At 38.5% G+C, this 13,531-nt stretch overlaps 1 protein-coding gene across 10 annotated transcripts in view; it reads left to right on the plus strand.

The window, feature by feature from the left end:
* The window catches only part of LOC126297640 (synapse-associated protein of 47 kDa-like), a 325,546-nt gene that overhangs the window by 199,434 nt on the left and 112,581 nt on the right, over positions 1 to 13,531 (plus strand). The gene's annotated exons all lie outside the window — the stretch shown is intronic.

The raw sequence follows: 13,531 nt of genomic DNA on the forward strand, positions 1-13,531 counted from the left end.
AAATTACACCATTACTATAAAAAAATATGATGACCAGAAAATAATTTCAGTCAATGAGTGACAGGAATCGTTATTGTCACTTTAATCAAAGCTTCTGTTCCACTTCCATTTTAAACTGACAGAATTATTTACAATTTTTTATTGTGGGATTGCTTGTGCTGTTGGAAGGTGTTTCTCTTCACTTACGCTAAAGCACATCACATCAGTATAGTTCTCCACTGCTTTAAATTGCTTTTTTAAATGTGGTGGATTGCCGTATCACCCAATTTAACACCTCTTGATTAATTTCTGTGGAGCTTCATTAAGGCCCACATTTTCCAAACACCAGTCATCACCTGTAATGAAGTGATTAAGAATTTTGAGGTTAAGAAAATCATTTGCCAAATGTATGGAATTTTCAGAGTGTTTATATACAATTTCTCCAGTGGTGCCAACATTTGCAATGACGTAGGATGCAGAAATATGGAGCATTTTGTGTACAAAAAATTATTTTAGAAAACAAGGGTTTTAAATTGTTCATTAGTTTTATTTTCATCAACCTTTAGTTAACACACACTGATCAACTTTTTATTCAAAAAAGTTGAGTATTGTTGTCAGTACATCGGCAAAAAAACTCAAAACATGTAACCCTTCAATTTCATAGTTTTATAACTTCAGGTTGCACAGTACAGTAAATTCTTGATAGTTCACGGTGAATGGGACCTGAACCACGTTGAACTATCGAAAACTCGGACTATCAAAATTTAAATGGGAAAAAGAAATATTATGATATTGTAAGTAGTACAGGTCAAAATATGAACTTTATTAAAATAAAAGTACTTACACATGCATTTGCAGAATAACAACAATTATTTATTTAGACAAGTAATAGTGAAGTGTCTTTTGTTTGGCAAAGCTGCAACGTTTCCTCGCGGCAATGTCACGCCACCATCTCAGGAGCAATAGGTCAGTTGCTGTTGCCTCAGGCTGTTGTTCCATGTAGCATATGGCGGCCTTGAGAGCAGCGTAGCAATCGGTGTGACTCATCATAGGTGCAGCCTCTGCTCGTCATCCTCGTCACTCTCACACTGCTATGGAATGTTTACCATGTCAGTTATAGAAGAGTCTGTCACTTCCAACTGTTCATCTGAATTTAATCACTTGCCTACTTCCACCTCTTCTGCCTCTTCACACCCTGGCAATCTTCTGATTAAATTATACAGTGGTTGATCGTCCTCATTTGCTAAATCTTCAGTTTGTGTGTCTGGCGTACTTTCCTGTAGAACTTTCCTGTAGAACTTTCCTGTAGAACTTTCCTGTAGAACTTTCCTGTAGAACTTTCCTGTAGAACTTTCCTGTAGAACTTTCCTGTAGAACTTTCCTGTAGAACTTTCCTGTAGAACTTTCCTGTAGAACTTTCCTGTAGAACTTTCCTGTAGAACTTTCCTGTAGAACTTTCCTGTAGAACTTTCCTGTAGAACTTTCCTGTAGAACTTTCCTGTAGAACTTTCCTGAAGAACTTTCCTCCATGGCTTAGAAATTGTGTCCGACTTCATTTCATTCCAAGATCGGCTAATCCAGTACATGACGTTCTTCAAAGTCACTTTCTTCAAAGCTCCTACAATGCTTTTGTTGTCTTCGGAATACAGGATTGACTGTAGCAATCGCCATGACATTCCAGAATGCCCTGATCCGTGGGCTGAATGAGACAGGTAACGTTTGATAGGGGAAAAAAGGTACAGATACCGTCACACTGCAGTTCTCCTGCACTTGGATGTTAGGTCGCGTTATCCATGAGCAAAATTGCTTTGCGTGGCAGTCCCCTTTCTTTTAAAAAATTCTTGCCGTCAGGTACAATTGAGTTTAAAAAAAAAAACTGTTCGTGAAGATTTCCTGATTCATCCAGGCTTTATTCTGATGTGTATAGACAACCGGAAGAGCTGAGATGGATACATTTTTGAATGCTCTTGGCTTGGCAGACTTCCCAATCACATCTAGTTTTAGTTTGTGGTTTCCAGTTGCATTTAAAGCTGCCATAACTGTGAGCCGCTCTTTGCTTTTATTGTGTCCAGGAGCACTTTTTTCTTCACAAGAAGCAAGTGTACTTTCTGGTAACATTTTAAAATTTAGCCCAGTTTCGTCACAGTTATATATTTGTTCATTAGACAAATTTTCGTCTGTTACGATTTTTTTAAAAAATCTGTGATAAATTTTGAAATGGCCCGAGCATCACCAGAGAGTTTCTGTCCACATACGTATAGTTGACGCACTCCATACCTCTTCTCCCACTTGTCCAGCCAGCCCACACTAGCGGCGAAATTGCCATCTCCTTCCTGCAGCTGGGTTCTGAAAAACAAAGCTTTTTCTTGCAAGATTGGGCCAGAAATGGGAGCACTCTCTCATCTCTGTTGGGTAAACCACATGAACAATGCCTCACTGGTTTTTTCGAAGTCTGACTTCTTTATACTTCTTAGACCGAGAGATTCGTGAGCATTTCTGTGAAGAAAACTATTCCAATTTAAGGCGGTTTCTTTGCCAGTCACCAACAGTAACTTCACCGACACCATATTCAAGAGCAAGTTTTTTTTATTGTTCCTCCTTTGTCAAGTCGTCTTAGTGCTTCTAATTTTAGCTGCAAAGGCACAAAATTCCTCTTTTTGTTACAGCACTCATCTTTGTAAGGTGTAAAACGCAACACACAGTCAACAAACAAAAGACACAAAACACTGTACAGTACTGGTACTGGGAACTACAGCAGCGTATCAACTCCCCAGTTTTGATCGGTAGCAGCCGGCAGCAGTCGGGGTATTTCGTGCCATACTGACAACAGATGTTCGTGCAACAGGGCAGGGAGCTAATCGTCGGTGTTGATTGCATTGTTGTCTGTTTTGTCACTGAGCTGTACTCTCCCTGTCTATCTTTTGCAATGATGTTTTCGTTAAAAAATAAAATAATAGGCTCAGATTATTGGAAACTAGAACTATCAAGACTCTACTGTACCTTGTGTGTGGTTTTTGCAATCTAAGGTGCATCTACCTTAACAAATTAATGGCATGATGGTAATCGGTATCCTAACACATTTGATCATCAGATGTAATAGGAAAGAGAGAACATCAAATGTAACCAGCAGTGGATATGAATCCAAAGTTTCTACAGATTTGATCTTAATACTTAAAGCAGTCAACTTGCATTAATTTAACCAGTGGTGGTGCTGTTCAACATATCATCTCCTAGATGTGACAAGTTAGAATAGCGGTCACACTCCCACGTGCTCATTACTTATTAGTTACTGTTGGAAAGCCATAGCCTGACGTCAGTTCATACTCACTAGTGCACTGGTTATTTCACATAATTTAGACTGCCCAAAATATACAGCGGATATTGAAATTCTCTTTGCCTTAAATGATGGTATTTAAGGGACATTGTATTTCTATTATGATTAACATTTGACATGTTTTCAGAGGCATAAAAGTAACTATACATATTGGAAAAATATATCTAAAAACAAAGTTGATGTGACTTCTTACCAAACAAAAGCGCTGGCAGGTCGATAGATACACAAACATACACACAAAATTCAAGTTTTTGCAACCAACGGTTGCTTCTTTAGGAAAGAGGGAAGGAAAGGGAAAGATGAAAGGATGTGGGTTTTAAGGGAGAGGGTAAGGAGTCATTCCAATCCCGGGAGTGGAAAGACTTACCTTAAGGAGAAAAAAGGACAGGTATACACTCGCGCGCGCACCCGCCTGCCCACCCACCCACCCACCCGCCTGCCCACCCACCCACCCACCCGCCTGCCCACCCACCCACCCGCCTGCCCACCCATCCACCCGCCTGCCCACCCATCCACCCACACAAGCAGACATTTGTAAAGGCAAAGAGAAGGAGCTTTTGTTTGGTAAGTCACATCAACTTCGTTTTTAGATATATTTTTCCCCCGTGGAATGTTACCCTCTATTATATTCATCATTAATTTGCACCTAACTATCCATATTGTTAAACAGAACTGTGTACTTTTAACTAGGTTCTATAGCTTGCAGAAAAATAAAATACAATGATACAGCATTTGTGAATATTCACAGTGAAGCACTTGCAAAGAATTTTTGAAGCTGTGGAAAATGTGAAATGGAAATATGCGTACGCAGTGTAGTTGCAGCAATGTTACGCCATGTCTACACCAAGTACTACTTAGGTTCATCAGGCATTGTGATTTGGGACATTTCCGTGAACAATCAGATCTATCATTTTTATTAGGACATGTTCTTGTTGTAGTTTCAGCTAGATATTTCTTTGCGACTTTGAGCTTCAGATGCTGTACTGTTCATTTGAAGCAGACTGTGGACCCACTCTTGAATAATTAAGAGCATAAATGGTTGTCCTGAAGAGACTTTTATTGTGAAATTGATGTGGACAGTGAAATAGTTACATAGATTGATGGAGAAAAATTCAGTTTCTAACATTATTGGGCAAATGGTAAGCAGAAGGGCAATGTGTGCTGCCTACTAAATACTCATATTAAGTCTTTGTATGCTGTGAAACTGGTTTGCAGTGTTTCCTATGGGAATACTCAAAATGAAAGGGACATTTTCTGTTAATGATCAGTGCCTCTTTGAAAGCATGGGGGAAGAAATACGTTGTTACACATAGACAAATATGCTACGCATTGTCCGATAGTGGAGGCATTGACAATTTGGATATTCCAAAGTACTTCATTGATATGAAAGGAATGCAGACTCAAAGTATGTACGCGATCATAATCAACTCAATGGACAGCAGCATGAAAAGGGACAGACTATTTTGGAAAAATGGAAAAAATACATGGAAGTTAAAGTTGAAAGCAAACAGTTTGAAAATTTCACAAAATGCTACAAAAGAAGTGTTGGCACTTGAAGAAGAAATAAAGGCTTTAAAAACAGATAATTGCATTGTGACATTGTGTCTGTTTCATAAATAGTGAAATTCTGAAAAATTCAAAATTTTGTTCCTGTGCCAAATTTCTATTGTCAATTTATTACCAAATTCTTGGAGTAGAGCAAAAGTTAACGATGAATTTAATGTCTCAGAACGCTTGGTCAAGTCAACAAGGCAGTTGGTAAAAGAGCAGGGAATTTTACCTGCATTACAAAAGAAAATTGCATCTTATTTCATAGATGAAAACGTGATTGAAAAGATTACTAGGTTTTATGAAGATTACAATAACAGCCATTTGATGTCTGAAAAAAATAGTGTTTTTCGTGAAAGAATATGGTACTAAGACCCAGAAATTCACTGAATTCAAGAAAGAAAATCCTGACATTAGCATTGGAGAGGTAAAAATTTTGTGAGTTTAGACCAAAATGGTGTATTGCTGCAGGGGCATGTGGTACCCATAATTGCGTTCAGTTGTATCACCAGAATTTAAAGTTGATGATAAATGGAGCCAATCCGAGAGTTGACTATAAAGTTCCTTCAGAAGTTTTGGTTTTCAGTAGTGACAGGTAAACTGTATGATCATGGGACAGTGTCAAGACTTTCCAGGCAAACAAGCTTTACTTGACATGTTTGAAGAACTGGAAGATGATGATTTAATGCCTGGCAATATAGAACGCAAACACAACAGAAGACAGAATGGAAATGGTGACAGTTAAAAAACCAGGAGAAGAGTTTTTTGAAGTGTTGGTAACAACCTTGAAAACCTGAAAATGCATAATTTTATTGCCAAAGCTCAGGGTAAATTTCTGAAAGACAAAAAGCAAACCTTGAAAGTTGTTGAATGCTCACTTCTTGCTGACTTTCCTGAATATTATTTCTTTGCCAGTCAAGATGAAGTACAAGCGCACCATTGGGTAAACAAACAGGCCACAGTTCATCCATTTGTTCTGTCATAAAGATAAAGATAGTGTCACAGTTTTTGTGTCATAAGTGACTACGTCGAACACAGCACTACAGCAGTGCCCACTTTTCAACTGCAGTTAATGAACTAAATAAAACAGCACTACCCTTCCATAAACAAACTGATGTACTTACATCACCTTTCACAAAGGCAACCATGGACTTGATACAAATAGGTACTTTTTTGGTTTTATGCCATGGGAAGAATGCATGTGATTGCGTCGGGGGTACAAAAAGTGAGCTGTAACAAAAGCTAGGCTGCAGTGGACCTATGAGAACCAGACCATGATGCCTCAAGAAATGCTTAAATTCTGTAAAGAACAGGTAAAAGGGATTGCCTCTGTTTTTTGTAAAATGTGAGGAAATACAAGAACTTCATGCCAATGTCTTTGAGGAAAGATGCAACACTTGCCATAAGGTTAAAGGCATTCCATTGTTGTATACCTCAGTTACATAACGTCCTCAAGTGTAAGTTCACATCAACATCAGCTCATAGTGAACGCCATCAGTGTGGAAATTTTGTACCACTTGACACTTCAAAATAAGTGTGTAGTAGCTTGTGTTCATGGCAAACTGTAGTGGATTGCTGAAGTTGATAGTATTCAACAAAGACGTGCATGTTAAATTTTACCACCCGCGAGGACCAAGGACTTTGTTTAAAAAAAAGTTGAAAAGCATCAGGTCTGAATCCCTGTTACAATTAACTGAAGTATCTGTCTTCCCCCAAAGTTTACAACTGTGACTGGGTAAACTTTTAACCTAGTGCCCAAACTGAGCGAAGAAATTTGTTTTTTAATGAACAAGGTAGTAACAACAAATAAGGTATGAACAAGATGATGTAAACAGTTGGCTCATTTAAAAGAAAAAGGTGTGATATATTTAAATTATGTAACTGATACACTTTATCCATTGGTTTATACAGGGTGTTACAAAAAGGTACGGCCAAACTTTCAGGAAACATTCTTCACACACAAATAAAATGTGCCCGGAAACACTTAATCTCCATGTTAGAGCTCATTTTAGTTTCGTCAGTATGTACTGTACTTCCTCATTCAAACGTGATCATAATTGTAAATTTGCAGAATCAACCTGTGTGGGCTGATGAGAATCCGCACGCAATTGTGCAATCACGTCATCAACACACATTTTCTGTGAACGTTTGGGCAGGCATTGTTGGAGATGTCTTGATTGGGCCCCATGTTCTTCCACCTGCGCTCAATGGAGCACGTTATCATGATTTCATATGGGATAGTCTACCTGTGCTGCTAGAACATGTGCCTTTACAAGTACGACACAACATGTGGTTCATGCACAATGGAGCTCCTGCATATTTGACTCGAAGTGTTTGTATGCTTCTCAACAACAGATTCGTTGACCGATGGATTGGTAGAGGCCGAACAATTCCATGGCCTTACGCTCTCCTGACCTCAACCCTCTTGACTTTCATTTATGGGGGCATTTGAAAGCTCTTGTCTGCGCAACCCCGGTACCAAATGTAGAGACTCTTTGTGCTCGTATTGCGGACGGCTGTGATACGAAACGCCATTCTCCAGGGCTGCATCAGCGCATCGGGGATTCCATGCAACGCAGGGTGGATGCATGTATCCTCGCTAACTGAGGACATTTTGAACGTTTCCTGTAACAAAGTGTTTGCAGTCACGATGGTATGTTCTGTTGTTGTGTGTTTCCATTCCATGATTAATCTGATTTGAAAAGAAGTAATAAAATGAGCTCTGATATGGAAAGTAAGCGTTTCCGGACAGATGTCCACACAACATATTTTCTTTCTTTGTGTGTGAGGAATGTTTCCTGAACCTTTTTGTAACACCCTGTATATTGCAGATACTAAGAAACATGTTATTGATATGTATTCACAATTTTTTTAACTTCCCATTGAATCTCAGAGTTGAAATTTATACTGTAGTTTGACGTCATAAAGTTCCATGAAGTGTGTAATTTTCAGGCTTTTATCTGGTCTCATAACAAAGGGATTGTAGGCCAAAGAATGGAAAAAATTCAAAAAATCAGTTTTTTAAAATAGTGTATTTCTTAAGTGTAAGCTTCTTACCATTCATAATCCATGAAAAGTAACTATATTGTGTAGTATAATAGCACAAAAAAGATTGAAGCTGAGAAATGATCCCATCTTTGGAAAAATACTGTTCAAAAATTGAGTTTCTTTTCTAATTTGTGACCAATAACTTTGAGCCATTAAAATATATTCAGCAATACATTCAGCTAAGTGATCATGACTTTAATCAATGGTCCAGTATGTGCTGAATTAAATACTTTTAATTTGAAATGTGTGGGGAAATCGATTTCTGAATAATTAAAAAAAATTGCAGATGCTTGTGAATGTGAAAGAATGCTTGTGACCAGTAACAAAAATGGCCACTGTTTCTTAATGATAACCAATAAAAATTTTTTAAAAATATTTTAGAGTCCACCAAATGAGGGAATTCACCAAGTGAATATCAATTTTTGTGTGATGGACAAGCAACCAGTGCTGGACCACTTGGTATGGATTGACCCTGACAGAAAATTGGAATATTATTAGCAAACCACAGGCAAACCAAAATAGGTAGTTGGTTGTACTTGTGTAAAGGAGCTATGCAATACAAATGAATTGACTAATGAATACTCACAGTGAATTTACCATAATTAAAATGCATTAACTTCTACTAATACTGCTATCACTTGTGGATGCGTAATACTTCTGACAGTGCACATCAACCTTACGCTTCTTAGATAGTATTATAACTAATGGAACACCAATAATAATTAAAAGTTTATTTAAATAGTTATACTGCACGGAGAAAAGAAACTACATTATTAGCTACGAATGTGACCAACAACTGACTGCCTCACCTCGATCCTTGCTGCTACATGGCCGGCACGGCGCAGAGCGGCATAGCGTTGTCAAATCAACAATAAGATAGCACAGTCAGTGTTGCCAACTCTAAAAAACCCAAGTCGCTAGATTCAATATCGAAAGTCGCTAAAACTGATTTTACTAGGGGTGTACTGAAAATTTCGTGCTGTGAATGGTGCAATAAGCCAGTGGGGAGGGGGGGGGGAAGAATAAAATATTAATAAAAATTGTCTAATACGTAATTGCTATATTGTCTTAATTAAATGACGCATCGCTTGCAACAACATACATATAAAATACGCTAACGTTTAATTAAACATGTTATCATAATTGACGCAACACATAAATTGTTGTTTCAATCTCAGTAGTCAAATATACTAGAAATATACAACTATATTTGCAACAAAAGAAAGCAAGAACTCAAATTAGGTTACAAAATATATACATACCGGTATGTGAGCTATTCATCGTCGTCACTCAGAAGATCGAATAACTCTTCTGTTTCATGCTCTGACAGAACTGTAGTTGATGTAGAGGGTTGAACGCCGCTCAAAAGATGATGTTGCAGTTCGATTGGTTTTGTCGCAAAAGAGTAACTTTTGTTCGTTCCAATAAGCTCAAATACGTCTGACGGTATGTCAAAAGATGTACAATCTTTATTTTGTTTCTTCAGCTGGTCTCTCAATACGATCAAAGCATTAATTGTCTTTATCGTTAATCTGTTACGTTGTTTAGTTTTTATAATGTTCATAGAACTGAATATTCTTTCCACTTCCGCATTTGAATGCGGTAGGCATAGAACAGTCATTGCTAGCTGTGAAATCAAAGAAAAAGGATTCTCCCCTGCGGCATTTTTATACTGCAAAACCTCACACCAAAATCGAAGTGTTAGTAATGTTATTGCACCTAATGAAGTTGATATTATGCCATTCTTGCAGCATACCGTCTACGAAATCGCCACTAAAACCCAATTCTTTGGCTACATCCGCTAAAGCATTATTTTTATTCACTTTTAGTGTTTCTTCAACATTCAACATTGACATTTTTTTCGGGATCGTAACGTTACTCGGCAATCTTTGTTGAATTTCATTTATGAGCTTCAGACCCTACTGAATGCGTCTCTTCTTTAAATAAACTTTATTTTCTTCGGACAAACTTGACTCAGACAATTTCTGTTCAAACATAAAGCCAAGGTTCGGATTTGCGTACATACATTCGCTTGGAACTGGTGTTGTCAACAAATCAACAGTTGGAAAAACTGTTTTGTCCAAGTGACTGCATAAGAAGTAAAAGTATATCTAGTAATTTAGTGGGGACATTGTCTTCTCCTTCGGAAGCTTTTATTGCTATTTGTACGTCTTTGAAATCATGTTTAAGGTAAAACATGTAAAGATGATTTGAGTCGTCACAATACATCTTGTGCAAAAGATCGGCAGTGTAACAGTTGTCTTGAACCATGGCAAGTGAAAAATGTAGCTTTAGTTCTCCCCACTGCTCCAGAATTCTTCGTATTGCTGGTTCAATTGAAAGCCAACGTGTTGCACAGACCTTCAAAATTTTTAGTGGCTGTTTTCCACAATTTATTGTCTCATAAACCTTCTTAGATTCCTCTTGTCTTTTAAGTGAAATAGAGAAATAATTTAGGTTTCCCGTACAAGAAACTCTGTTTCTAGGTATGGTATTCACTGAGGCGTGCGAAACTGCAAGCTGAAGAGAGTGACAAATGCAACGGATCAATACCAAATGCTTCAAACCATATTCTCTCTTGAGCTGTTTATTCCAACCATTACAGAAGCATTATCTGTGCCAGTTCCTACCATATTAGCGATTGGAAGTTTGAGATCTTTCAAAGAATTCACAAGAAGAGCAGCCAGATTTCTTGCATCTGCAGTTTCTACTACACCGAGTTTGAGAAATGCTGATCTAATGGTTTGGTTGCTTACACTATAGTATCGTATGATACCTAGCATTTTAGATATTGATACATCTGTGGATTCATCTATTAGTACACTGTATTTTTGGTTACCTATATCTTCAACCAATGATTGTGTAAAATATGGAGCCAAAACTTTAGTTATAATGTTAGCGCACTTTGTACGATGTAATTGCATGTTTTTAGCGCCCTCATCACTGGAAAACACCTTCTTGCACAGTATTCCTAAATGATCTACAGTTAAAATAGAACAATGTTCAGCAATAAATAAAGAAAGGGCGCCTTCCGCTCTGCTTGCTATTCTAACTGTAGTTTTCGGAACAATTCTCACAAGTAACGTGGTTTGTGTTATTTTTAATCAATTTTTTGTTTATGCTTAATAGTTTTCGAATGCTTTCTAATATCACCCAATTTAGCATAAAACTGTGTTGCACATATTTGACATCTTGCCTTGGATAAGTCTCCAACGACTGGTTTCAGCCACCCATTAAATTGAGGTTCTGCTTCCCAAGCATCCCGATATTTTTGTTCGTCCTGCTTCTTCTTCTGCAGTAAAACCATTATGTAATCCATCACAACGTAAGTTTCACCAATTTATAATCACTGAAAATACATTAAAACTCAAGCGAACTAGAGATCATGAAACAATCTACTTACTCGGTAACTCGATACCAGTCCTATTGTTCATTGTTTAAAGCGTAATAATGTCTGAGATACCCCCACCGAATTGCTCTTGCGTTACAACTGTGCATGTGATAATAATTTGACTGCGAGTTAACATTTAGAAAAATTAAAGGTTGCTGGACAGAAATGTATTTTATTATACTTAATATTACGTATGTTTTTTGTCAATTCGAAAAATAAAGGGAGTTCAAAAGTTGAATTATAGATCGATGCGCTATCGACGATAACAGGCCAGTGGGTAATGAATAATGAATTGTTCTATAGTCAAGATTTTCTTACTCTGTAGGCAATTCCCACATTCAGGTGTACTAAATGCTGAACAATGCTATATGATCTGCTAAGAACTTAGTTTAACTTAGTAAATCTAGAACTAAGTGAGTGTAGTACCCATTCTATAGTTAAAATCTTAGTTTTGTTAATGAAAATACTGGCCCAAAATAGTTTTGATTTGTACTTGAAAAGTCGTCAGTACTCCAAAAGTCGCCAGATAAGTCGCTAAATAATTTTTGTCGCTAAAGTTTTTTTTGTCGCTAAGACGAAGGCAAAAGTCGCCATTTCTAGCGACAAAGTCGCTAAATTGGCAGCAATGAGCACAGTTGTAAGTTTGACCAAGGAGTTCCGTTTGTATTAAACCGCGTCAACACCAGCTGCGCTGCGCATAACCAACAAAAGAGGTTTGTTGCAGCGCGGAGTGTCGGGTGTGGACGGCAGTCCGCGCCACATTCCACGATAACGAATAAGTTTCGCACGGTTTAGGTATGGCTATGTTTCGTTCGTGCGTGGAACTCTTTGGACTGCGTTTCTCGTTCCTCAACTTTTAATGACGCGCGCCTCCTGTGGAACATAGCTGCGTGCTTAGAACATATTGCTCCAACCTGCGCCGCGCGTTAGTGCGCGTCCGGCGTAAACGCGGCCTTACGTCGTGGCTCGCGAGCCTCTTTGTAACCACCCCTGCTATATACAGGGTGGTCCATTGATCGTGATCGGGCCAAATATCTCACGAAATAAGCGTCAAACGAAAGAACGAAGCTTGTCTAGCTTGAAGGGGTAAACCGGATGGCGCTATGGTTGGCCCGCTAGATGGCGCTGCCATAGGTCAAACGGATATCAACTGCGTTTTTTTTTTTTTTTTTTTAAAATAGGAACCCCATTTTTATTACATTTCTGTAGTACGTAAAGAAATATGAATGTTTTAGTTGTACTAATTTTTTCGCTTTGTGATAGATGGCGCTGTAATAGTTACAAACACATGGCTCACAATTTTAGACGAACAGTTGGTGACAGGTAGGTTTTTTAAATTAAAATACAGAACGTAGGTGCGTTTGAACATTTTATTTCGGTTGTTCCAATGTGATACATGTACCTTTGTGAACTTATCATTTCTGAGAACGCATGATGTTACAGCGTGATTACCTGTAAATACCACATTAATGCAATAAATGGTCAAAATGATGTCTGTCAACCTCAATGCATTTGGCAATACGTGTAACGACATTCCTCTCAACGGCGAGTAGTTCGCCTTCCGTAATGTTCGCACATGCATTGACAATGCGCTGACTCATGTTGTCAGGCGTTATCGGTGGATCACGATAGCAAATATCCTTCAACTTTCCCCACAGAAAGAAATCTGGGGACGTTAGATCCGGTGAACGTGCGGGCCATGGTATGGTGCTTCGACGACCAAGCCACCGGTCATGAAATATGCTATTCAGTACCGCTTCAATCGTACGCGAGCTATGTGCCGGACATCCATCATGTTGGAAGTACATCGCCATTCTGTCATGCAGTGAAACATCTTGTAGTAACACCGGTAGAACATTATGTAGGAAATCAGCGTACATTGCACCATTTAGATTGCCATCGCTAAAATGGGGGCCAATTATCCTTCCTCCCATAATGCCACACCATACATTAACCCGCCAAAGTCGCTGATGTTCCACTTGTCGGAGCCATCGTGGATGCCCAATAGTGCATATTATGCCGGTTTACGTTACCGCTGTTGGTGAATGACGCTTCGTCGCTAAATAGAACGCGTGCAAAAAATCTGTCATCGTCCCGTAATTTCTCTTGTGCCCAGTGGCAGAACTGTACACGACGTTCAAAGTCGTCGTCATGCAATTCCTGGTGCGTAGAAATATGGTACGGGTGCACTCGATGTTGATGTAGCTTTCTCAACACCAACTTTTTTGAGA

The sequence above is a fragment of the Schistocerca gregaria genome, chromosome X, assembly GCF_023897955.1.
Source record: "Schistocerca gregaria isolate iqSchGreg1 chromosome X, iqSchGreg1.2, whole genome shotgun sequence".
Classification (NCBI taxonomy): domain Eukaryota; kingdom Metazoa; phylum Arthropoda; class Insecta; order Orthoptera; family Acrididae; genus Schistocerca; species Schistocerca gregaria.